Genomic DNA, 18,195 nt, shown 5'->3' on the forward strand with positions numbered 1-18,195 from the left:
CTTGAACCTGGCCTGGAGACGGCGAAGGTTGAACAGATTCCCACTGGTTCTGTAGTTTAGTTCCACACCAGCAGGGAGCTTATCAACTGTGAGGTGGAGCATGGCAGCGAGGAAGATTGAGAAGAGGGTTGGGGCGATGACGCAGCCTGTTTGACCCCGGTTCGGATGTGGATTGGGTCTGTAATGGATCCATTGGTAAGAATCAAGGCCTGCATGTCGCCGTGGTGGATCAGCTTCACTGGGCGGGCCACATTGTCCGCATGCCAGACACGAGACTCCCAAAGCAAGCGTTCTACTCGGAACTCCTTCATGGCAAGCGAGCCAAAGGTGGACAGAGGAAATGTTACAAGGATACCCTCAAAGCCTTCCTTATAAAGTGCAACATCCCCACTGACACCTGGGAGTCCCTGGCCAAAGACCGCCCTAAGTGGAGGAAGAGCATCCGAGAGGGCGCTGAGCACCTCGAGTCTCGTAGCCGAAAGCATGCAGAAATCAAGTGCAGGCAGCGGAAGGAGCGTGTGGCAAACCAGTCCCACCCACCCCTTCCCTCAACCACTATCTGTCCCACCTGTGACAGGGACTGTGGTTCTCATATTGGACTGTTCAGCCACCTAAGGGCTCATCTTAAGAGGGGAAGCAAGTCTTCCTCGATTCCGAGAGACTGCCTATGATGATGATTTAAGTGCACATCCAAGTATTTTTTAAATGTGGTGAGGGTTTCTGCCTCTACCACTCTTTCAGGCAGTGAGTTCCAGACCGCCACCTGTCGAAATCTCGACCTCCGAAAAGAATGACTCCGACACTTACAGCTCCGGTAGAAGTTTCCTTTTTAATTTACTTGCTCGCAAGGGGTAGGTCACACTCAGTCAAGGGCTAAGTGAACACCTCCGAAATGGTTCAGTTTAACAAGATATTTATACAGTAAAACCAAAGTTCTGGCCTCTCCCTGTGTATTGCTCTGTCTCACAGTCAGTGAATACAGATAAAGAGTTAATTACTATATCCTGGTCCTGACATGGTATCCAGATATTTCCTTTTGTCAGGGTTATCAGAAAGCCAAACGGCCATTACTCCATGAGTCATAGGTAATGGGCTATCACCTGTCTTGTATTGTGTCAGGATTGTTTCAATTTCCTGGTCAGTTTATCTGTTTGCATCAAATGGATGAGGTCTCGGAAAGAGATAATGGCTAGAAGATAAGGGTGGGGTGACATGAAACTCCTGTAGTGTAGACAATAGGAGAGCACCATGGGGGGTTACTTGTCTCAGCATGACTTGTCTCCTAGCTGTCTGATGGCCACAAGCCATCTAACAGCAGGTTTAGCTGTTTATGCAAGCTGACTGCTAAAATGCAGAAAGTTTTGGAAGGGCCAGGACTCCATTTTAATCAAAAGGCACACAAATACCGTATGGTATCAGCTTAGATAAAAATACTTTCCACATTCCCCCATTTTGTCCTTCACAAGGACAACTCAATCCATTCTGATCTTGTACAGTCTCTCCATTTCCATTTCCACACAAGAGCCTTCAGCAGTTGTTGCTACCATAACTCTAGCCGTGGTCTCGGTAGGTAACATAGTTTCTCCCACCCTGGCACAGCAACACTTAATGACGACAAATAATAGATACAGGGCGAAGACTATCAGCAGGAATGATTAAACCCTGTCCCACAGATTTCCCCAGGGCTCCCAACCATCCTGATGTTTTCAGCTAGACTGCCGATATCTTCTGATTTATAGCTACCATTTCGTCATTTATCCCTTCAAAGGCTTGGGAAGTTGCGTTGGCTACTGATTCGACGAAGTTAGCCAGTTCCCGTAACTGCCATTCGGTCGATGCTATTCCATAGGGTGACACCATTACCTTGAATATTCCGTTTAGCCATGTCAAATCCCGTTTAAATCTGTGACTTCCATAGGCCTCCCTTAGAGTCCTTACTGATCTGATAAGGGGTACCACATATCCTAAGTAACAGGACCCTGTCCAGTCGGCTGGTAACCATGGGTAGGCTTTATGGCCACAAATAAAGTAGGTGCAATTATAGGGCGTCAGCTCCTGGTCCTTTAGTCTCATTACTCACTAGGCATATTATACCTTCAGGATTTCCTATTCTGGGAGTAATGCTTAGGAAGGGAGGCTGATGGTTATTATCATAATTGGGCTGGTACCATCCCTGGAAGGCTGTAAGTTTATACCCTGCTGACCTCCATTCTGTTTGCTCCTTCGTTTCTGGCCCCTTAGTTAGTTTTGTCCTATTTTGCACTGTCAACCATTCTACCATTTCTGATTCATTAAAGGGGACAGATCTCAGGGGAATACCCCCCCTGGAGTGGACAGGTACATGGGAACATATCCAACAACTCGACAAGTTTCTTTCTTGAGCATACCTATGACTCAGTGCCATAAATACGTTTACGTGCAATTCCCTTCGGTGGCGGGTCTGTACCCCTGGTGTAATCAATAATGTGAAGTAAAACCCTGTCAAGCCCAGCACCATCAGTCCCCATAGTCCATACAGTTCCTTATTCAGTCTTCCTTTTTCTGTTCCTCTGATTCCTTCGTCCCTTCCTCCTGGTCGGGTGCCCGTTTGCAATGGGATGCGTGGATCCATGTTGGTCTTTCCTTTACCTTGATTGCAGTATTGGTCGCCAGCAAGACCTGGTATGGTTCTTCGAATCTTGGCTGTAGACTGCTTTTTCTTTTAAAAATCTTGATGTAAACGAATTCCCCTGGCTCCAGGTTATGACACTTCCCTTCTGCTGGCTTGACTTGGGCTTCCTTTACCTGTGAATGAAAGCTGGAAATACATTTGGTTAGTGCAATACAATAATTCAACATATTTTCCTCCATTTTGTGGATGTCCATCTGTTTTGCAGTAAATGGTGCTGTAAAAAGTAGTCGTTGGGAACGTCCCATAACTATCTCATGCGGTGACAGGCCTGTTGTTCTGTTGGTTGCAGATCGTATTACCATCAAAGCTAAGGGCAGCAGTTCTGTCCATTTCAGTCCAGTGTCATTGCATAGTTTTGCCAGCTTATTTTTAATCATTCCATTATATCTTTCAACAAGTCCAGCTGATTGTGGATAATAACTGCAATGAAAACGTTGATTAATCTGCAAAGCTTTACACATTTCTCTTATAACAGTTCCCGTGAAATGTGACCCGTTATCACTAGAAAGCTTAGCAGGGATTCCGAAGCGCGGTACGATTTCCTTTAACAAACATTTAGCAACAGTAGTGGAATCGGCCTTTTTACATGGAAAGGCTTCAATCCATCTAGAGAACACATCTACAATAACTAATACATACTTGAATCCCATACACATAGGTAATTCAATAAATTCCATTTGTAAATGCACAAAAGGCCCGACTGGATTTGGGTGGGAGGCAGATTCTACTTTTTCTGTCTTACCCGGATTCATTGTCTGACAGGTAACACAATTTTCACAGATTTGTTTTGCAATTGCCGAAATACCTGGTGCATACCAAGTTGCCAAAATATAATCTGCCAATCCCCCTTTGCCTGCATGTGTGAATGTATGAACACATCGGGCAATCCATGGAAGTAAGGATCTAGGGGCCACCACGCGGCCGTCATGGTGAACCCATATTCCTTCTGGATTTTTATAACATTGATCTTTCGTCCAGGTCACCACCTCCTCCGTACTGGCCTGTGTCTGAAAGGCCAGCACGTCATTAATAGTGGGTGGCGGGTCTGAGCAATTATTTTTCCTTAGTGGGAACAATGACACCTGCATCCCCCCTTTCGACAGAGCTGCTGACTTAGCTGCATTATCAGCTCTGGCATTCCCAAGTGCCACCTCATTCGACTGGCCTATATGTGCCTGGCATTTGATAATGGCAAGTTTTAAGGGGCATTGAATGGCTCGCAGGAGATTTTCCACTTGTTCTGCATTTTTGATAGGGGTTCCTGAAGAAGTCAGGTACCCGCGAATCTTCCAAATTTGCCCATAGTCATGTGATACCCCAAAAGCATACCTGGAGTCAGTGTAGATATTAACTGTGTGTCCTTCAGCCAGAATACAGGCTCGAGTTAACGCGAACAATTCGGCTTGTTGGGCTGAAAAGGAGTCTGGAAGAGAGGCTGTTTCGACAACATTAAACTGGGTCACAATTGCATAAGCCGCTCTAGGTTGGCCCCTATCATTTCGTAAGGCTGATCCGTCAACATAGTACACTAGATCAGGGTTACACATTGGTACACCTGTTAAATTGATACGTGGTTTAGTCACTAAATCGGTTACCATTTCACATGAATGGGGTTCGCCGTCGTCTTCCGTGGGGAATAGAGTGGCTGGATTTAAGGTAGTACATCTTTTGATGATAAGGTTCGGATTTGATAACAGTTCAACCTCGTATTTAGTGGTTCTTGCGGAGGTTAGGTGTTGGGTGGCACATTTAGTAAGTAAAATCTCGACAGAGTGTGGGATATATAAAATGGTCTGATGATTTAGAGTTATTGTCTGAGCCTGTTGCATAGCATAATAAGATGCTGCCAATGAAGGAAGACATCCTGGTAGTCCGCGTGCCACTGGGTCTACTGAAATATGCTACCGGTCGCTGCCTGTCCCCATGTAACTGAGTCAAAACAGATTGTGCAAAACCCGACTTGTGATGCACAAATAAGTTGAATAGCTTAGTGTAATCTGGTAATCCCAAGGCGGGTGCTGAAGTGAGGGACTGCTTAAGATTCTGGAAATCATTCCGGGATACTTCATTCCACATCCTTTAAGCATTGTGAGAATATAGTAGATTCATTCACAGCTCGTAGGTCATGGACAAACCTCCATTTGTGTGGGCTTCTGAACTGGACAAATCTGTGTGTTACACGGACTTCTCATTTATGCTTATAGTGATTCACAGATCACAGAATGTAAAGTACTTGTTTTCTAATTTTATTAAAAGGCTTCCAAACCCAAGATTTTTCCAATGCACTCAAAATGTTGATCAAGGAGATCACCTGAAATATCTCAAAATCCCAATTCAATTATTGTACTGCCATTCTTTATTTAAAAAAAATCCTCTTACTGAGCTAGAAGCTTTTGTACCAAGATTTTACACCAAGGACAATGAAAGTGTACTCCCCCAGCCTGCACCTCGAGAGACCCACAAAGGCTTTTTAAAAAAAAAGTCATTACAACTTTTAACCACCGGGACCATGTCTCAACAAACCTATCCTTTGTGCATTTCCTAGCTCTGTAACCTCTCATCCGAATAAATCCACACCTGCGCTTCTAACTTAAAATGTCTTAAACTTCCCACATACAGGACAACACTATGAAGGGTTAAAAAAAAAACTTCACTTTGTTTGAAAAAGTGGGTGGAGCTAAAACAAACAGGCAGCTCCACAACCTTTCCAAACAGGTTTCCAGACACAAGGAAAAAAGACAGAAGCACTCTCATTCAAAGACAAGACATTCACGCACTCTCATTCAAAGACAAGACATTCACAAGTCTCTCTCCATTCAATAAAGCTTTTTCTTTTACTAGCTTCATTTTTTTTTGAATCCATAAGTCACTATCAGGTTCTCTTTTTTTTTACATTTGATTTACTTCCTCTGTTAATTTTACATGGGCTTGAAGAATCGGAATCCAGGCCTTTTCTATTACTTTCCTTTTTTTTTTTACCTGGATCTCTGTTTATAAGACACTCCTCTAGACATGTTGTTCTCTCTAAATTAAATGAACCATCGGGTGGAAATGGCCTGTTTTCACCCTTAGTCCACTTTACCGTTTTTTGTTTCTTTGGTCAATTGAAGACTGACCACAATTCTGGAGCATGACATAGGCTGGTGTGCCTTTTGTGGTGTTTTAACTTGCTCCGGCACCTATTCTGGATGATTAAGATTTTCCACAGTTTCTGATCTCACAATCCTTTCGGCCAACCGAGTTCTCTACGCCCACTTCTCCTGGCCGTTACGTGGCCTGAAAAGGCTCTTAATTTGGGCTCAGTCTGGGTGTGTGAGATATGTTGGCACAAACCAACCATAGTTGATCAATCAGTCACTGTTTCTTTCTTAATCAATCCTTGTGTTTTTTTTTCGAATCACAATTTTCCCTAGTGACTCTTCCCGTTTCTCTAATGGCAATGACTCACAAAGGTATTGCACACAACAGTAATACAAGGACAACAAACAATATTCCCGTGAGTACACAAATCATAACCTCTAAACAAATTCTCAGTCTGCGTTGTACGCCACTACAGACCAAGTCCTTAACTTATCCTAATAAAAACTGATAAAACTTAAGGTTCCGTACCCAAACTCTTTGATCGATTGCGCTCTTTTTTTTTTATATAGTCTTATCACATAAGAACCCCTTCCGAATTAAAAACAATAAAAATCTTATCACATAAGAACCTTCGATCGATTAGCGCTTTCTTTTTTCTTTTTTTTTAATAGTCTTATCACATAAGAACCCCTTCCGACTTAAAAACAATAAAAATCTTATCACATAAGAACCTGGAACCCTTTTCGATCGACTAGTGCTCCCTTACTTACTGAAACCTTCCCCGGGCTGTCTCGAGGTTTTTTCCAGAACCTGTTCTCTTCTGCTGGCGAGCTGAGAAAGAAATGGTTATAAAAAAAATACCTTTAACTTTTAAATGCTGAGTCTTGTAGATGCAGTACCTCCGCTGTGGACAACAGATTACATCTGCGATTCAACAGTGAAGAAACCTCTTGTGAGCAAAAGGCTCACCTTGTTTGGCCACTGAAGCCTTTCACTGGAGAGGCACTATGCCTGTATCCGTTTTACTCACAGGACAGAGAGTATGCATCTCGGTGGAACCTCCAATAACTGTCGAAATCTCGACCTCCGAAAAGAATGACTCCGACACTTACAGCTCCGGTAGAAGTTTCCTTTTTAATTTACTTGCTCGCAAGGGGTAGGTCACACTCAGTCAAGGGCTAAGTGAACACCTCCGAAATGGTTCAGTTTAACAAGATATTTATACAGTAAAACAAAAGTTCTGGCCTCTCTCTGTGTATTGCTCTGTCTCACAGTCAGTGAATACAGATAAAGAGTTAATTACTATATCCTGGTCCTGACATGGTATCCAGATATTTCCTTTTGTCAGGGTTATCAGAAAGCCAAACGGCCATTACTCCATGAGTCATAGGTAATGGGCTATCACCTGTCTTGTATTGTGTCAGGATTGTTTCAATTTCCTGGTCAGTTTATCTGTTTGCATCAAATGGATGAGGTCTCGGAAAGAGATAATGGCTAGAAGATAAGGGTGGGGTGACATGGAATTCCTGTAATATAGACAATAGGAGAGCACCATGGGGGGTTACTTGTCTCAGCATGACTTGTCTCCTAGCTGTCTGATGGCCACAAGCCATCTAACAGCAGGTTTAGCTGTTTATGCAAGCTGACTGCTAAAATGCAGAAAGTTCTGGAAGGGCCAGGACTCCATTTTAATCAAAAGGCACACAAATACTGTATGGTATCAGCTTAGATAAAAATACTTTCCACACACCACCCTCTGGTTGAAGAAATTTCCCCTCAAATCCCCTCTAAACCTCCGACCAATTACTTGTAATTTATGCTCCCTGGTTAATGATCCATCTGTTAAGGGAAATGTCTTTCCTATCCACTCTATCTAGGCCCCTCATAATTTTATACACCTTAATGAGGTCTCCCCGCAGCCTCCTCTGTTCCAAAGAAAACAAACCCAGCCGATCCAATCTTTCCTCGAAGGCAAAATTCTCCAGTCCAGGCAACATCCTCGTAAATCTCCTCTGTACCCTCTCCATGGCACATCTTTCCTGTAATGTGGTGACCAGAACTGCACGCAGTACTCCAGCTGCGGCCTAACCAGTGTTTATACAGTTTAAGCATAACCTCCCTGCTCTTGTATTCTGTGCCGCGACTAATAAAGGCAAGCATTCCGTATGCCTTCTTAACCACCTTATCTACCTGGCCTGCTACCTTCAGGGATCTGTGACCTGCACTCCAAGGTCCCTTTGTTCATCTATACTTCTCAGTGTCCGACCATTTAATGTGTATTCCCTTGCTTTTTTAGACCTCCCCAAATGCATGACCTCACACTTACCCAGATTCATTTCCATTTGCCACTGTTCTGCCCACCTGACCAGTCCATTAATATCTTCCTGCAGTCTGCAGCTTTCTACCTCACTATCAACCACCCCGCCAATTTTTGTATCATCTGAAATTTCTTAATCATCCCCCTACATTCAAGTCTCGATCATTGATATATACCACAAAAAGCAAGGGACCCAGCACTGAGCCCTGCGGAACCCCACTGGAAACAGCCTTCCAGTCACAAAAACACCCATTAACCATTACCCTTTTCTTCCTGCCACAGTCCGCATGCCAGACACGAGACTCCCAAAGCAAGCGCTCTACTCGGAACTCCTCACGGCAAACGAGCCAAAGGTGGGCAGAGGAAACGTTACAAGGACACCCTCAAAGCCTCCCTGATTAAGTGCAACATCCCCACCGACACCTGGGAGTCCCTGGCCAAAGACCGCCCTAAGTGGAGGAAATGCATCCGGGAGGGTGCTGAGCACCTCGAGTCTCATCGCCGAGAGCATGCAGAAATCAAGCACAGGCAGCGGAAGGAGCATATGGCAAACCAGTCCCACCCTCCCTTACCCTCAATGACTTTCTGTCCCACCTGTGACAGAGTCTGTGGCTCTCGTATTGGACTGTTCAGCCACCTAAGGACTCACTTCAGGAGTGGAAGCAAGTCTTCCTCGATTCCGAGGGACTGCCTATGATGATGATGATTGTAAAGTCCTGTCCCCTCAGTACAGATTCACACGAGGCATGTAGTGAAGTCAAGGTCACTCTGGACCTGCACCTTTATTTCACAGCTCTGGAATGCTGCACTTCCCTGAGACCTGCCCTTGTATACCTGCCTCTTGCAAGTGCACCCCTGGTGGTAAGGTATGCTGGTGGTTACAGGTCATATCTTATTACAGTCATGTACAGCATGTTAGGATACAGTTATATATAATAATGTAATATACATGACAATGGTGATGACCTCACACTTACCCGGATTAATTTCCATTTGCCACTGTTCTGCCCACCTGACCAGTCCATTGATATCTTCCTGCAGTCTGCAGCTTTCTGCCTCACTATCAACCACCCCGCCAATCTTTGTATCATCTGAAACTTCTTAATCATATCCCCTACATTCAAGTCTAGATCATTGATAGATGCCACAAAAAGCAAAGGACCCAGCACCGAGCCCTGCGGAACCCCATTGGATACAGCCTTCCAGTCACAAAAACACCCATCAACCATTTCCCTTTGCTTCCTGCCGCTGAGCCAATTTTGGATCCAATTTGTCACTTTACCCTGGATCCCATGGGCTTTTACTTTTGTGACCAGTCTGCCATGTGGGACCTTATCAAAGGCCTTGCTAAAATCTACATACACGACATCATACGCACTGTCAAGTTAGTCAGACACGATCTTCCCTTAACAAATCCCTCCTGACAATCCTCGATTAATTCCTGTCTTTCTAAATGAAGATTTATCCTGTCCCTCAGAATTTTTCCAATAACGTTTCTACCATCACAGGCTGACTGGCCTGTAATTACTCGGTCTATCCCTTTCTCCCTTTTTAAACAAAGGTACCACATTAGCAGTTCTCCAGTCCTCTGGCACCACACCTGTAGTCAGAGAGGATTGGAAAATGATGGTCAGAGCCTCTGCTATTTCATCCCTTGCTTCTCGTAACAGCCTGGGATACAGTCATCCGGGCCTGGGGATTTATCTACTTCCAAAGCTGCTAAGCCCCTTAATACTTCCTTTCTCACTATGTTTATCCCATCTAATATTTCACACTCCATCTCCTTAACAACAATGTGTGCATCGCCCCTCTCTTTTGTAAAGACAGAAGCAAAGAACTATACCCACATCTTCCACCTCCACACACAGGTTACCTTTATGGTCTCTAATAGGCCCCACTCTTTCCTTCGTTATTTGTTCTCCTCACAGCTGTAATTGTTTATTTAAGCAATATTGCGACCCCCCTTCATTTTTTACCCCCTCTGAAAGGTCTGAAAACCCTGTAACCAGGAATGTTGAGCTGCCATACTTGCCCTTCTTTCAGTAATAGCAATAATACCATACCTCACGTGTCTATCTGTGCCCTCAGCTCATCTGCCTTGTCCCCGAGACGTCTTGCATTTATGTATATTCCATTAAGCACTGCCAATACCCTTTGTTTCTATTCTAGCCTTTGTTTCCTCTGCCTTCCAAACTCACTCACTTATTTTCTGCCTTCCCATGTTATAACTGTGACTACACTCCAAAAGTACTTCATTGGCAGTAAAGTGCTTTGAGACGTCCAGTGGGCATGAAAGGTGCTATATAAATGCAAGTCTTTCTTTTTTTTTTCCAATTCCAGCTTTACTCTCCTCCCTTCTGAATCTATTTTCAGGTTCCCATCCCCCTGCCAAGTTTAAACCCTCCCCAATAGCACTAGCAACTCCCCCCACGAGGATATTGGTCGTGGCCCTGTTGAGGTGCAACCCGTCCGGCTTGTACAGGTCCCATCTCCCCCAGAATCAGTCCCAATACCTCAGGAAACTAAAGCTCTCCCTCCTGCACCATCTCTCCAGCCACGTATTCATCTGCACTATCCTCCTATTTCTGTAATCACTACTTTTGAGGTCCTGCTTATTAATCTCTTTCCTAGCTCCCTAAACTCTGCCTGCAGGACCTCATCACTCTTTCTACTTATGTTATTGGTACGTCATTGACTCTGGCGCCATGGAGGCATCATAGCATCCTGGAGTCACGGTAACGTCTGCTTGTTCCATTCACAATTGTATGCCCTATCACTATTGCCTTTCTGATCTTCCTCCTCCCCCACCAGAGCCACCCGTGGTGCCGTGGCCTGGGCTCTGGCTGCACTCTCCAGAGGCACCGTCGCCTCCACCAGTGCTCAGAATTAAATACCGGTTAGAGAGCGAGATGGACTCGGGGGATTCCTGCACTACCTGCCTGGTCCTCCTGGTCTGTCTGGTGGTTGCCCTCTCCTTCTCTGGTTGCACACCCTTACGCTGGCCAACTCCTGCTGTGGCTTGGGAAAGGGTCAACGTGCATGATGATGACATCATCACACGTTGACCCGAGGGGGTGGGGGGTGGCACTACCATGCTCGCGCCTCCGCTAACTCCTTCGCGGGACCCCCACGCCCCGGGCAAAAATAGGTAGCGTTAACGGGATGTGCACAACAGGGGAAATTCGGCCCCAAAGAACCTTAACGGTGAACATCTAGGGGTATAAATTGGCCCCTGCTGGAAACGGGGCGCACTGACCGTTTCTGAGTGTTCTGTCCGTCACAAAGGATGCCGTGGCCTATCTGGCAAAATTCAGCTCCTCTGGGTTTTTTGTCCAGCGGGGCGGGAGTGGATCATCGTGGGGGGTGCGGGTGTGGGGGCGGAGCGCAATGGGCATCTCTGGCGGAAGTGGGGGCGGGACGGAGTGTCTGCCGCTGTCAGTCACCAGCGCCACACTGGCGTGTCAACACGTGTCCCCCCTTCGGTTAAAGGGGAGGGCCTCTGCAGATATTTTCGTTCGGGCCACTGGGCTACCTGGGAGGGTTTCAGCCGGGCCAGCGGCCTGTTACCCAAGAGAGGGTTGGTGGCCTGGCCGAACCCAGGGGCTTGACCTGGCAGCTGGCTTACAAAAATAAATAACCTGGCAGCCGCGGCCATACCACCATTTACCAGAGTGCACCATCAGCAAAAGCTGTCGGGGGCACCGGCTGGTGGGGGGGCCGTTCCCACGGGGCAATTTCATAGGGGGTCCCGACAGTCGGTAAGCAGTCCCCGCCGGTTGGTAAGGGGTCCCCGCTAGTCGGCAAGAGGTCCCCTCTGGTCGGTAAGGGGTCCCCACTGGTCGGTAAGGGGTCCCCGCTGGTCGGTAAGGGATCCCCGCCAGTTGGTAAGCAGTCAGTGCCGGTCGGTAAGGAGTAGGCACCGGTCGGTAAGGGGTCCCCTCCGGTCGGTAAGGGGTCCCCGCCGTTGGTAAGGGGTCCCCGCTGGTCGGCAAGGGGTCAGCGCCGGTTGGTAAGGGGTCCCCGCTGGTCAGCATGGGGTCAGCGCCGGTCGGTAAGGGGCCAGCGCCGGTCGGTAAGGGGTCAGCGGCGGTCGGTAAGGGGTCAGCGCCGGTTGGTAAGCGGTCAGTGCCGGTCGGTAAGGAATAGGCAACGGTCAGTATGGGGTCCCCTCCGGTCGGTAAGGGGTCCCCGCCAGTTGGTAAGGGGTCCCCGCTGGTCGGCAAGGGGTCCCCTCCGGTCGGTATGGAATAGGCACCGGTCGGTAAGGTGTCCCCACCAGTCGGTAAGGGGTCAGCGCCGGTCGGTAAGGGGGCAGCGCCGGTCGGTAAGGAGTCCCCGCCGGTCGGTATGGGGTCCCCGTCAGTCGGTAAGGGGTCCCCGCCGGTCGGTAAGGGGTCAGCGCCGGTCGGTAAGGGGTCAGCGCCGGTTGGTAAGGGGTCTCCGCTGGTCGGTAAGGGGTCAGCGCCGGTTGGTAAGGGGTCAGCGCCGGTCGGTAAGGGGTCAGCGCCGGTTGGTAAAGGGTTGACATCAGTCAGTAAGGGGTCAGTGTGTGTACACCACGGCGGGGAAACGGGCGGAGCAGTCCCAGACACCGCTTCGATCCTGAGGAATGGCAAATTACAAAATGGCAGCCCCTCCACGGCGACTCAGCGGCCATTCCTCATCTCCCCGTGGCTGCTGCTTTCCGGCGGTGAGACCTTATCGGGACGGGCAATTTTGGTCCCCTAGACACTTAACATGGAGTTCTCGACTCCAATCCTGCATCAGATGTGAGGAACCGCCTTCCTCCTCTCCACCGAATTCCGACTTACACCAAATTGTTCCACTGTGGCTGCAATTCACCCACCTCTGTGGCCAAGTTTGGTTCCTTTGCAAACTCAGTCAGCAGCAAGCACTTAAGTACGAAGAGATACCAAGTTCCCTCTTGTTGGCCGTCTGCCATCCTGCTAGTGGCAGGATACAACGATGATGGAGGTGCTGCTAATCCCAGCGACCAGCCTCTATCAGTGAGTGTAGAACAGACCCAGACACGAGGTGAGGAACTCCCAGTGGGGGAAAGCTTTGGGAATCGCAGGACCACAGTCCCTGTCCCTCCTGAACACGCTACACTCCCCTCAAGTCATGTCTCAAACTGCTCCTACACTGCATCCCAAAATGCTTCAACACTGGATCCCAATCTCGAACACGCTACACTCCCCATAATTGGCAATAAATTGCACACACACATTCAGAGGCCTCGCAAATGGCGGTTCTTGGCACACGATGCTCGGTCACCGAGAACCAGCACTTGCGATCTGTCAAAACATCCTTTAACCGAGTGCATGCATCCCCAGGAGAAGGGCATTCGTGGGCGGAGAGATTGCCCAGCCAATGTCCTTCAAACACTTACATCCCGTACGCTGCTTTCACCAGTGTAAGAGTTTTAAAAGATTGAAAAATTCAATTTTATCACTAATTTTTATATGAAAAATCCTGTCCCTTATGGGAAGTTTATTTTTAACCCTATTAAAACATTTTCAAAAAAATATTTTTTTCAATAAAACTTTCAATTTCAATTAATTTGAAATAGGTGAGGTATGTTTTAAATGTATGTGTTGTGTTTCTGTGTTTGGGGTATTCCCATTGACAGTAATGGGAGCTCGGTACAACCAGGACTCACCGTTACTGTCAATGAGCAGACTCCATGTACATTGGTGGCCCGGCCTACCTGATCCCAGGACGCCCCGTACATTCCTGGGATGCGTGGGCCCCTGAGCTGGGCTGCACATCGAGCCCCGGACCGTCAGTATACCTTCCTCCGGGAGCACCAGGTACTTCCGTAAAAAACATTCCAGTGGGAGGAGCCGCCTGCAGGGATCCTCTGAGCCAAGGGCAGTTTCTGGGCCAAGGTTTTCTGTGTAAGGAATCGATCTAATTATATTTGAATGAACCAATGCCAATTGCTTCCACTGTCGCTCTGTACATTGACCACTCACTCACTGAAATATTGCTTCTTCAGATTAGTTTTGAATTTATTTCCCTTCAAGCTCAGGCCGTGTCCTCTGGTTCTATTGTTCTGGACAAGGTCAAATAGCTTGTCATGGTCGACATTATGGAATTGCTTTATAATCCTATAACACAACAATCATATCACCCCTCACCCTTCTCTCTTACAGTGAGAACATGCCCAATTTACATAATCACACCTCATAATCTAACCCCTCCGTCCACAAATAATTCTGCTATTGGTCTTCTGTATCCATTCACTTCCAGCCATTGGGGCAATGCAGGGAATGTCTGCACATTTCAGTGAGCTGACCCATCAAACCTGGGCTGGCCTGGCCCATTGCAGGGTGGGCACAAGATGTGAGCACAGTCCCGAGAAAGGTCAGCCCCACAGTGAGCAAAGTGGGAGCAGAGGCTGAGGCTCTGGGCCCCACTTGCCAGACTCTCTGTCTCTGTCCAATGGTTTCTCTGAGACCCATAGTATGCTCACTGCCTCCTCCATCAATTGAATCCCAGAATCACAGGCCATAGTGACCTACGGGCCTGTGTTGAGCTTCACATTGAGGCCAAGTCCTGCCTGGTTCCGGGCCCAGTGTCACTGGGCCAATCAGCTGACGTGTCCCTGAGCTGCAAACATTGATGGTTGTGGTTAGAATCATAGAATCAGAGAATGTTACAGCACCGGAAGGAGGCCATTCGGCCCATCGTGTCCACGCCGACCGACCAAGAGCTATCCAGCCTAATCCCACTTTCCAGCTCTTGGTCCGTAGCCCTGTAGGTTACAGTACTTCAGGTGCATATCCAAATATTTTTTAAGTGTGGTGAGGGTTTCTGCCTCTACCACCCTTTCAGGCAGTGAGTTCCAGACCCCCACCACCCTCTGGGTGAAGAAACATAAAAACATAGAAATATAGAAAATAGGTGCAGGAGTAGGCCATTTGGCCCTTCGAGCCTGCACCACCATTCAATGAGTTCATGGCTGAACATGCAACTTCAGTATTCCATTCCTGCTTTCTCGCCATGACCCTTGATCCCTCTATTAGTAAGGACTACATCTAACTTCTTTTTGAATATATTTAGTGAATTGGCCTCAACAACTTCCTGTGATAGAGAATTCCACAGATTCACCACTCTCTGGGTGAAGAAGTTTCTCCTCATCTCGGTCCTAAATGGCTTACCCCTTATCCTTATACTGTGACTCCTGGTTCTGGACTTTCCCAACATTGGGAACATTCTTCCTGCATCTAACCTGTCTAAACCCATCAGAATTTTAAACGTTTCCCCTCATATCTCCTCCATACCTCCCCCCAATTACTTTAAATCTATGCCCCCTGGTTGTTGACCTGCCAAGGGAAACAGGTCCTTTCTATCCACTCTATCCAGGCCTCTCATAATTTTACACACTTCAATCAGGTCTCCTCTCAGCCTCCTCTGTTCCAAAGAAAACAGACCCAGCATCTCCAATCTTTCCTCATCGCTAAAATTCTTCAGTCCAGGCAACAATCTTGTAAATCTCCTCTGCACCCTTTCCAGTGCAATCACATTGTTCCTGTAATGTGGTGACCAGAACTACACACAGAACTCCAGCTGCGGCCTGACCAGTGTTTTAGACAGTTCTTGAATTCCATACCTTGACTAATAAAGGCAAATATTCCATATGCCTTCTTAACCACCTTGACTATCTGGCCTGTTACCTTCAGGGATCTGTGGACCTGCACTCCAAGGTTCCTCTACATTTTTCAGTGTCGTACCATTCAATGTGTATTCCCTTGCCTTGTTAGACTTCCCCAAATGCATGACCTCACACTTCCAAAGATTAAATTCCATTTGCCACTGTTCTGCCCACCTGACCAGTACATTGACATCTTCCTGCAGTCCACTGCTTTCTTCTTCATTATTAACCACACGGCCGATTTTAGTATCATCTGCAACCTTCTTAATCATATCCCAACATTCAAATCCAAGTTATGGAGATGGAGGCCAATCATCACGGCCCCAGGCCATTGCTGCAGGAACCGTCTTCAGCAGCTTCATCACTGACCTTCCCTCGGTCACAGAGTCAGGGGTGAAAGTGTTCACTGGCAATCCCCCTGTCATGTATGTACATTCTGTTTGTAACCACCAGATAGCGTCATTGCTGGAGGTCACTGAGCAGCATGCACATGGTGCTGCTCTGGTATAAAAGGCCAGCCTTTTGAGAGTCAGGCACTTGGGGCCTAAATAAAGCAGAGCCAAGGTTGTACCTTGCTTCGTTAAACAGTACTCAGTTTGAACCTTTATTGCATACATAACATTTGGCGACGAGAATACAAGAACCTTTGTTTGTAAAATGAGCACGATTGGGTTTTTAGAGCGATTCATGGAGGGAGAAGATTGGGTAAACTTTGTGAGCCGTTTGAACAAGTACTTCGTGGTCAACAAAATGCAGGGGGTCGACGATGCAGATCGGCACCGGGCCGTGTTCCTCACTGTGTGCAGTTCAAAGATCTACGGTCTGATAAAGAATCTACTCATGTCTAGTGATCCGACAGAGAAAACGTACGAGGAGTTGTGTACATTTGTACGGGAGCACCTTAAGCCAGACGACGGTATCATCATCTCGAGATACAAGTTTTATACACACATTCGATCGGAGGGCCAGAGCGTGGCGGAATTCGTTGCCGACCTGAGGTGTCTAGCGGGACCATGAAAGTTCGGAACGGTGTTGGCAGACACGAGGCAAACTTCTGGCGGTGGAGGAGTTGGATTTAAAAAGGGCCATCCAGATCACTCAATCATGTATGACGACGGACAGGAGTCTGAAGCAAATAGCGGTGAAGAACCGAACCTCGGCAAGTTCTGTAAATGCGATTGATTCGGCGTTCGGCAGAGCGGCACATGGCAGGGCCTATTCAGCTGCATTCGCGAAACCTATGGCTGCCCAAAGTCCGCCAACGGGAATGTATCCGACTTCTCCATGTTGGTGTTGTGGGGGAAATCATCGGCACCAGCAGTGCTGATTTAAGCAATATAGTTGCAATGGCTGTCTGAGAGTGGGGCATCTCCAGCGCACGTGTCCGCAGATGAGCAAGCGAGCTGCGACACACCACGTGGAGGATGAGAGTCAGACTAGCGCGGATCCGGATACGCAATCCGAGATACCAGAGGAGGAAGTATATGGACCAAGAGTAAACTAATTGTGATTAATGTGAAGTTTAATGGGATACTGGTATCGATGAAAGTGGACACGGGGGCGAGACAACCGATCATGAACGAGAGGGCATTTAATAAGCTGTGGGATACCAAGACTGTGAGGCCCAGGCTGAGCCCTGTTAACACCAAGCTGTGCATGTACTCCAAAGAACTGATAAAGGTGATTGGCAGTGCACAAATGAATGTGTCATATAACGGTGCGGTTCACGAGTTACCGCTGTGGATTGTTCCAGGCAATGGCCCAACGCTGCTCGGCAGGACCTGGTATGAGAAAATCAGATACGGCTGGAACGACATGAAGGCGTTGTCATCGGAGGAAGATACATGTGTCCAAGTATTGAGCAAGACCCCCTCAGTGTTCGAACCGGATATCGGCAACTTCACAGGAGCCAAGGTGCAGATCCACGTGGACTCAGATACAAGACATGTCCATAATAAAGCTCGGGCAGTGCCGTATATGATGAGGGAGAAGGTCGAAATTCAACTGGACAGACTCCAGTGTGAAGAAATCATATCAATGTTCGAATTTAATGAATGGGCCAGCCCCATTGTTTCTGTGCTGAAAAGTGATGGCACAGTCAGAATCTGTGGAGACTACAAGGCTACGATCAACAGGGTTTCGAAACAAGATCAGTACCTGTTAGCGAAAGCTGATGACTTGTTTGCGATGCTAGCCGGAGGGAAGTCGTTCACAAAACTGGACTTGACGTCGGCCTGTATGACACAGGAGTTGGTCAAGACATCGAAGAGACTGGCATGCATTAACACGCACAAAGGACTGTTTATTTACTGCAGGTGTCCTTTCGGAATTCGCTCTCGGAAAACAATGAAATGAGCGGCTTGTGATCAGTCTCTAATTCGAACCTCAGACCGAACAGGTATTGATGTATCTTTTTAACACCGTACACACACACTAAAGCTTCTTTTTATATCATGCACGTAAGTCTCT

The sequence above is a fragment of the Pristiophorus japonicus genome, chromosome 12, assembly GCF_044704955.1.
Source record: "Pristiophorus japonicus isolate sPriJap1 chromosome 12, sPriJap1.hap1, whole genome shotgun sequence".
In the NCBI taxonomy this organism is placed as follows: domain Eukaryota; kingdom Metazoa; phylum Chordata; class Chondrichthyes; family Pristiophoridae; genus Pristiophorus; species Pristiophorus japonicus.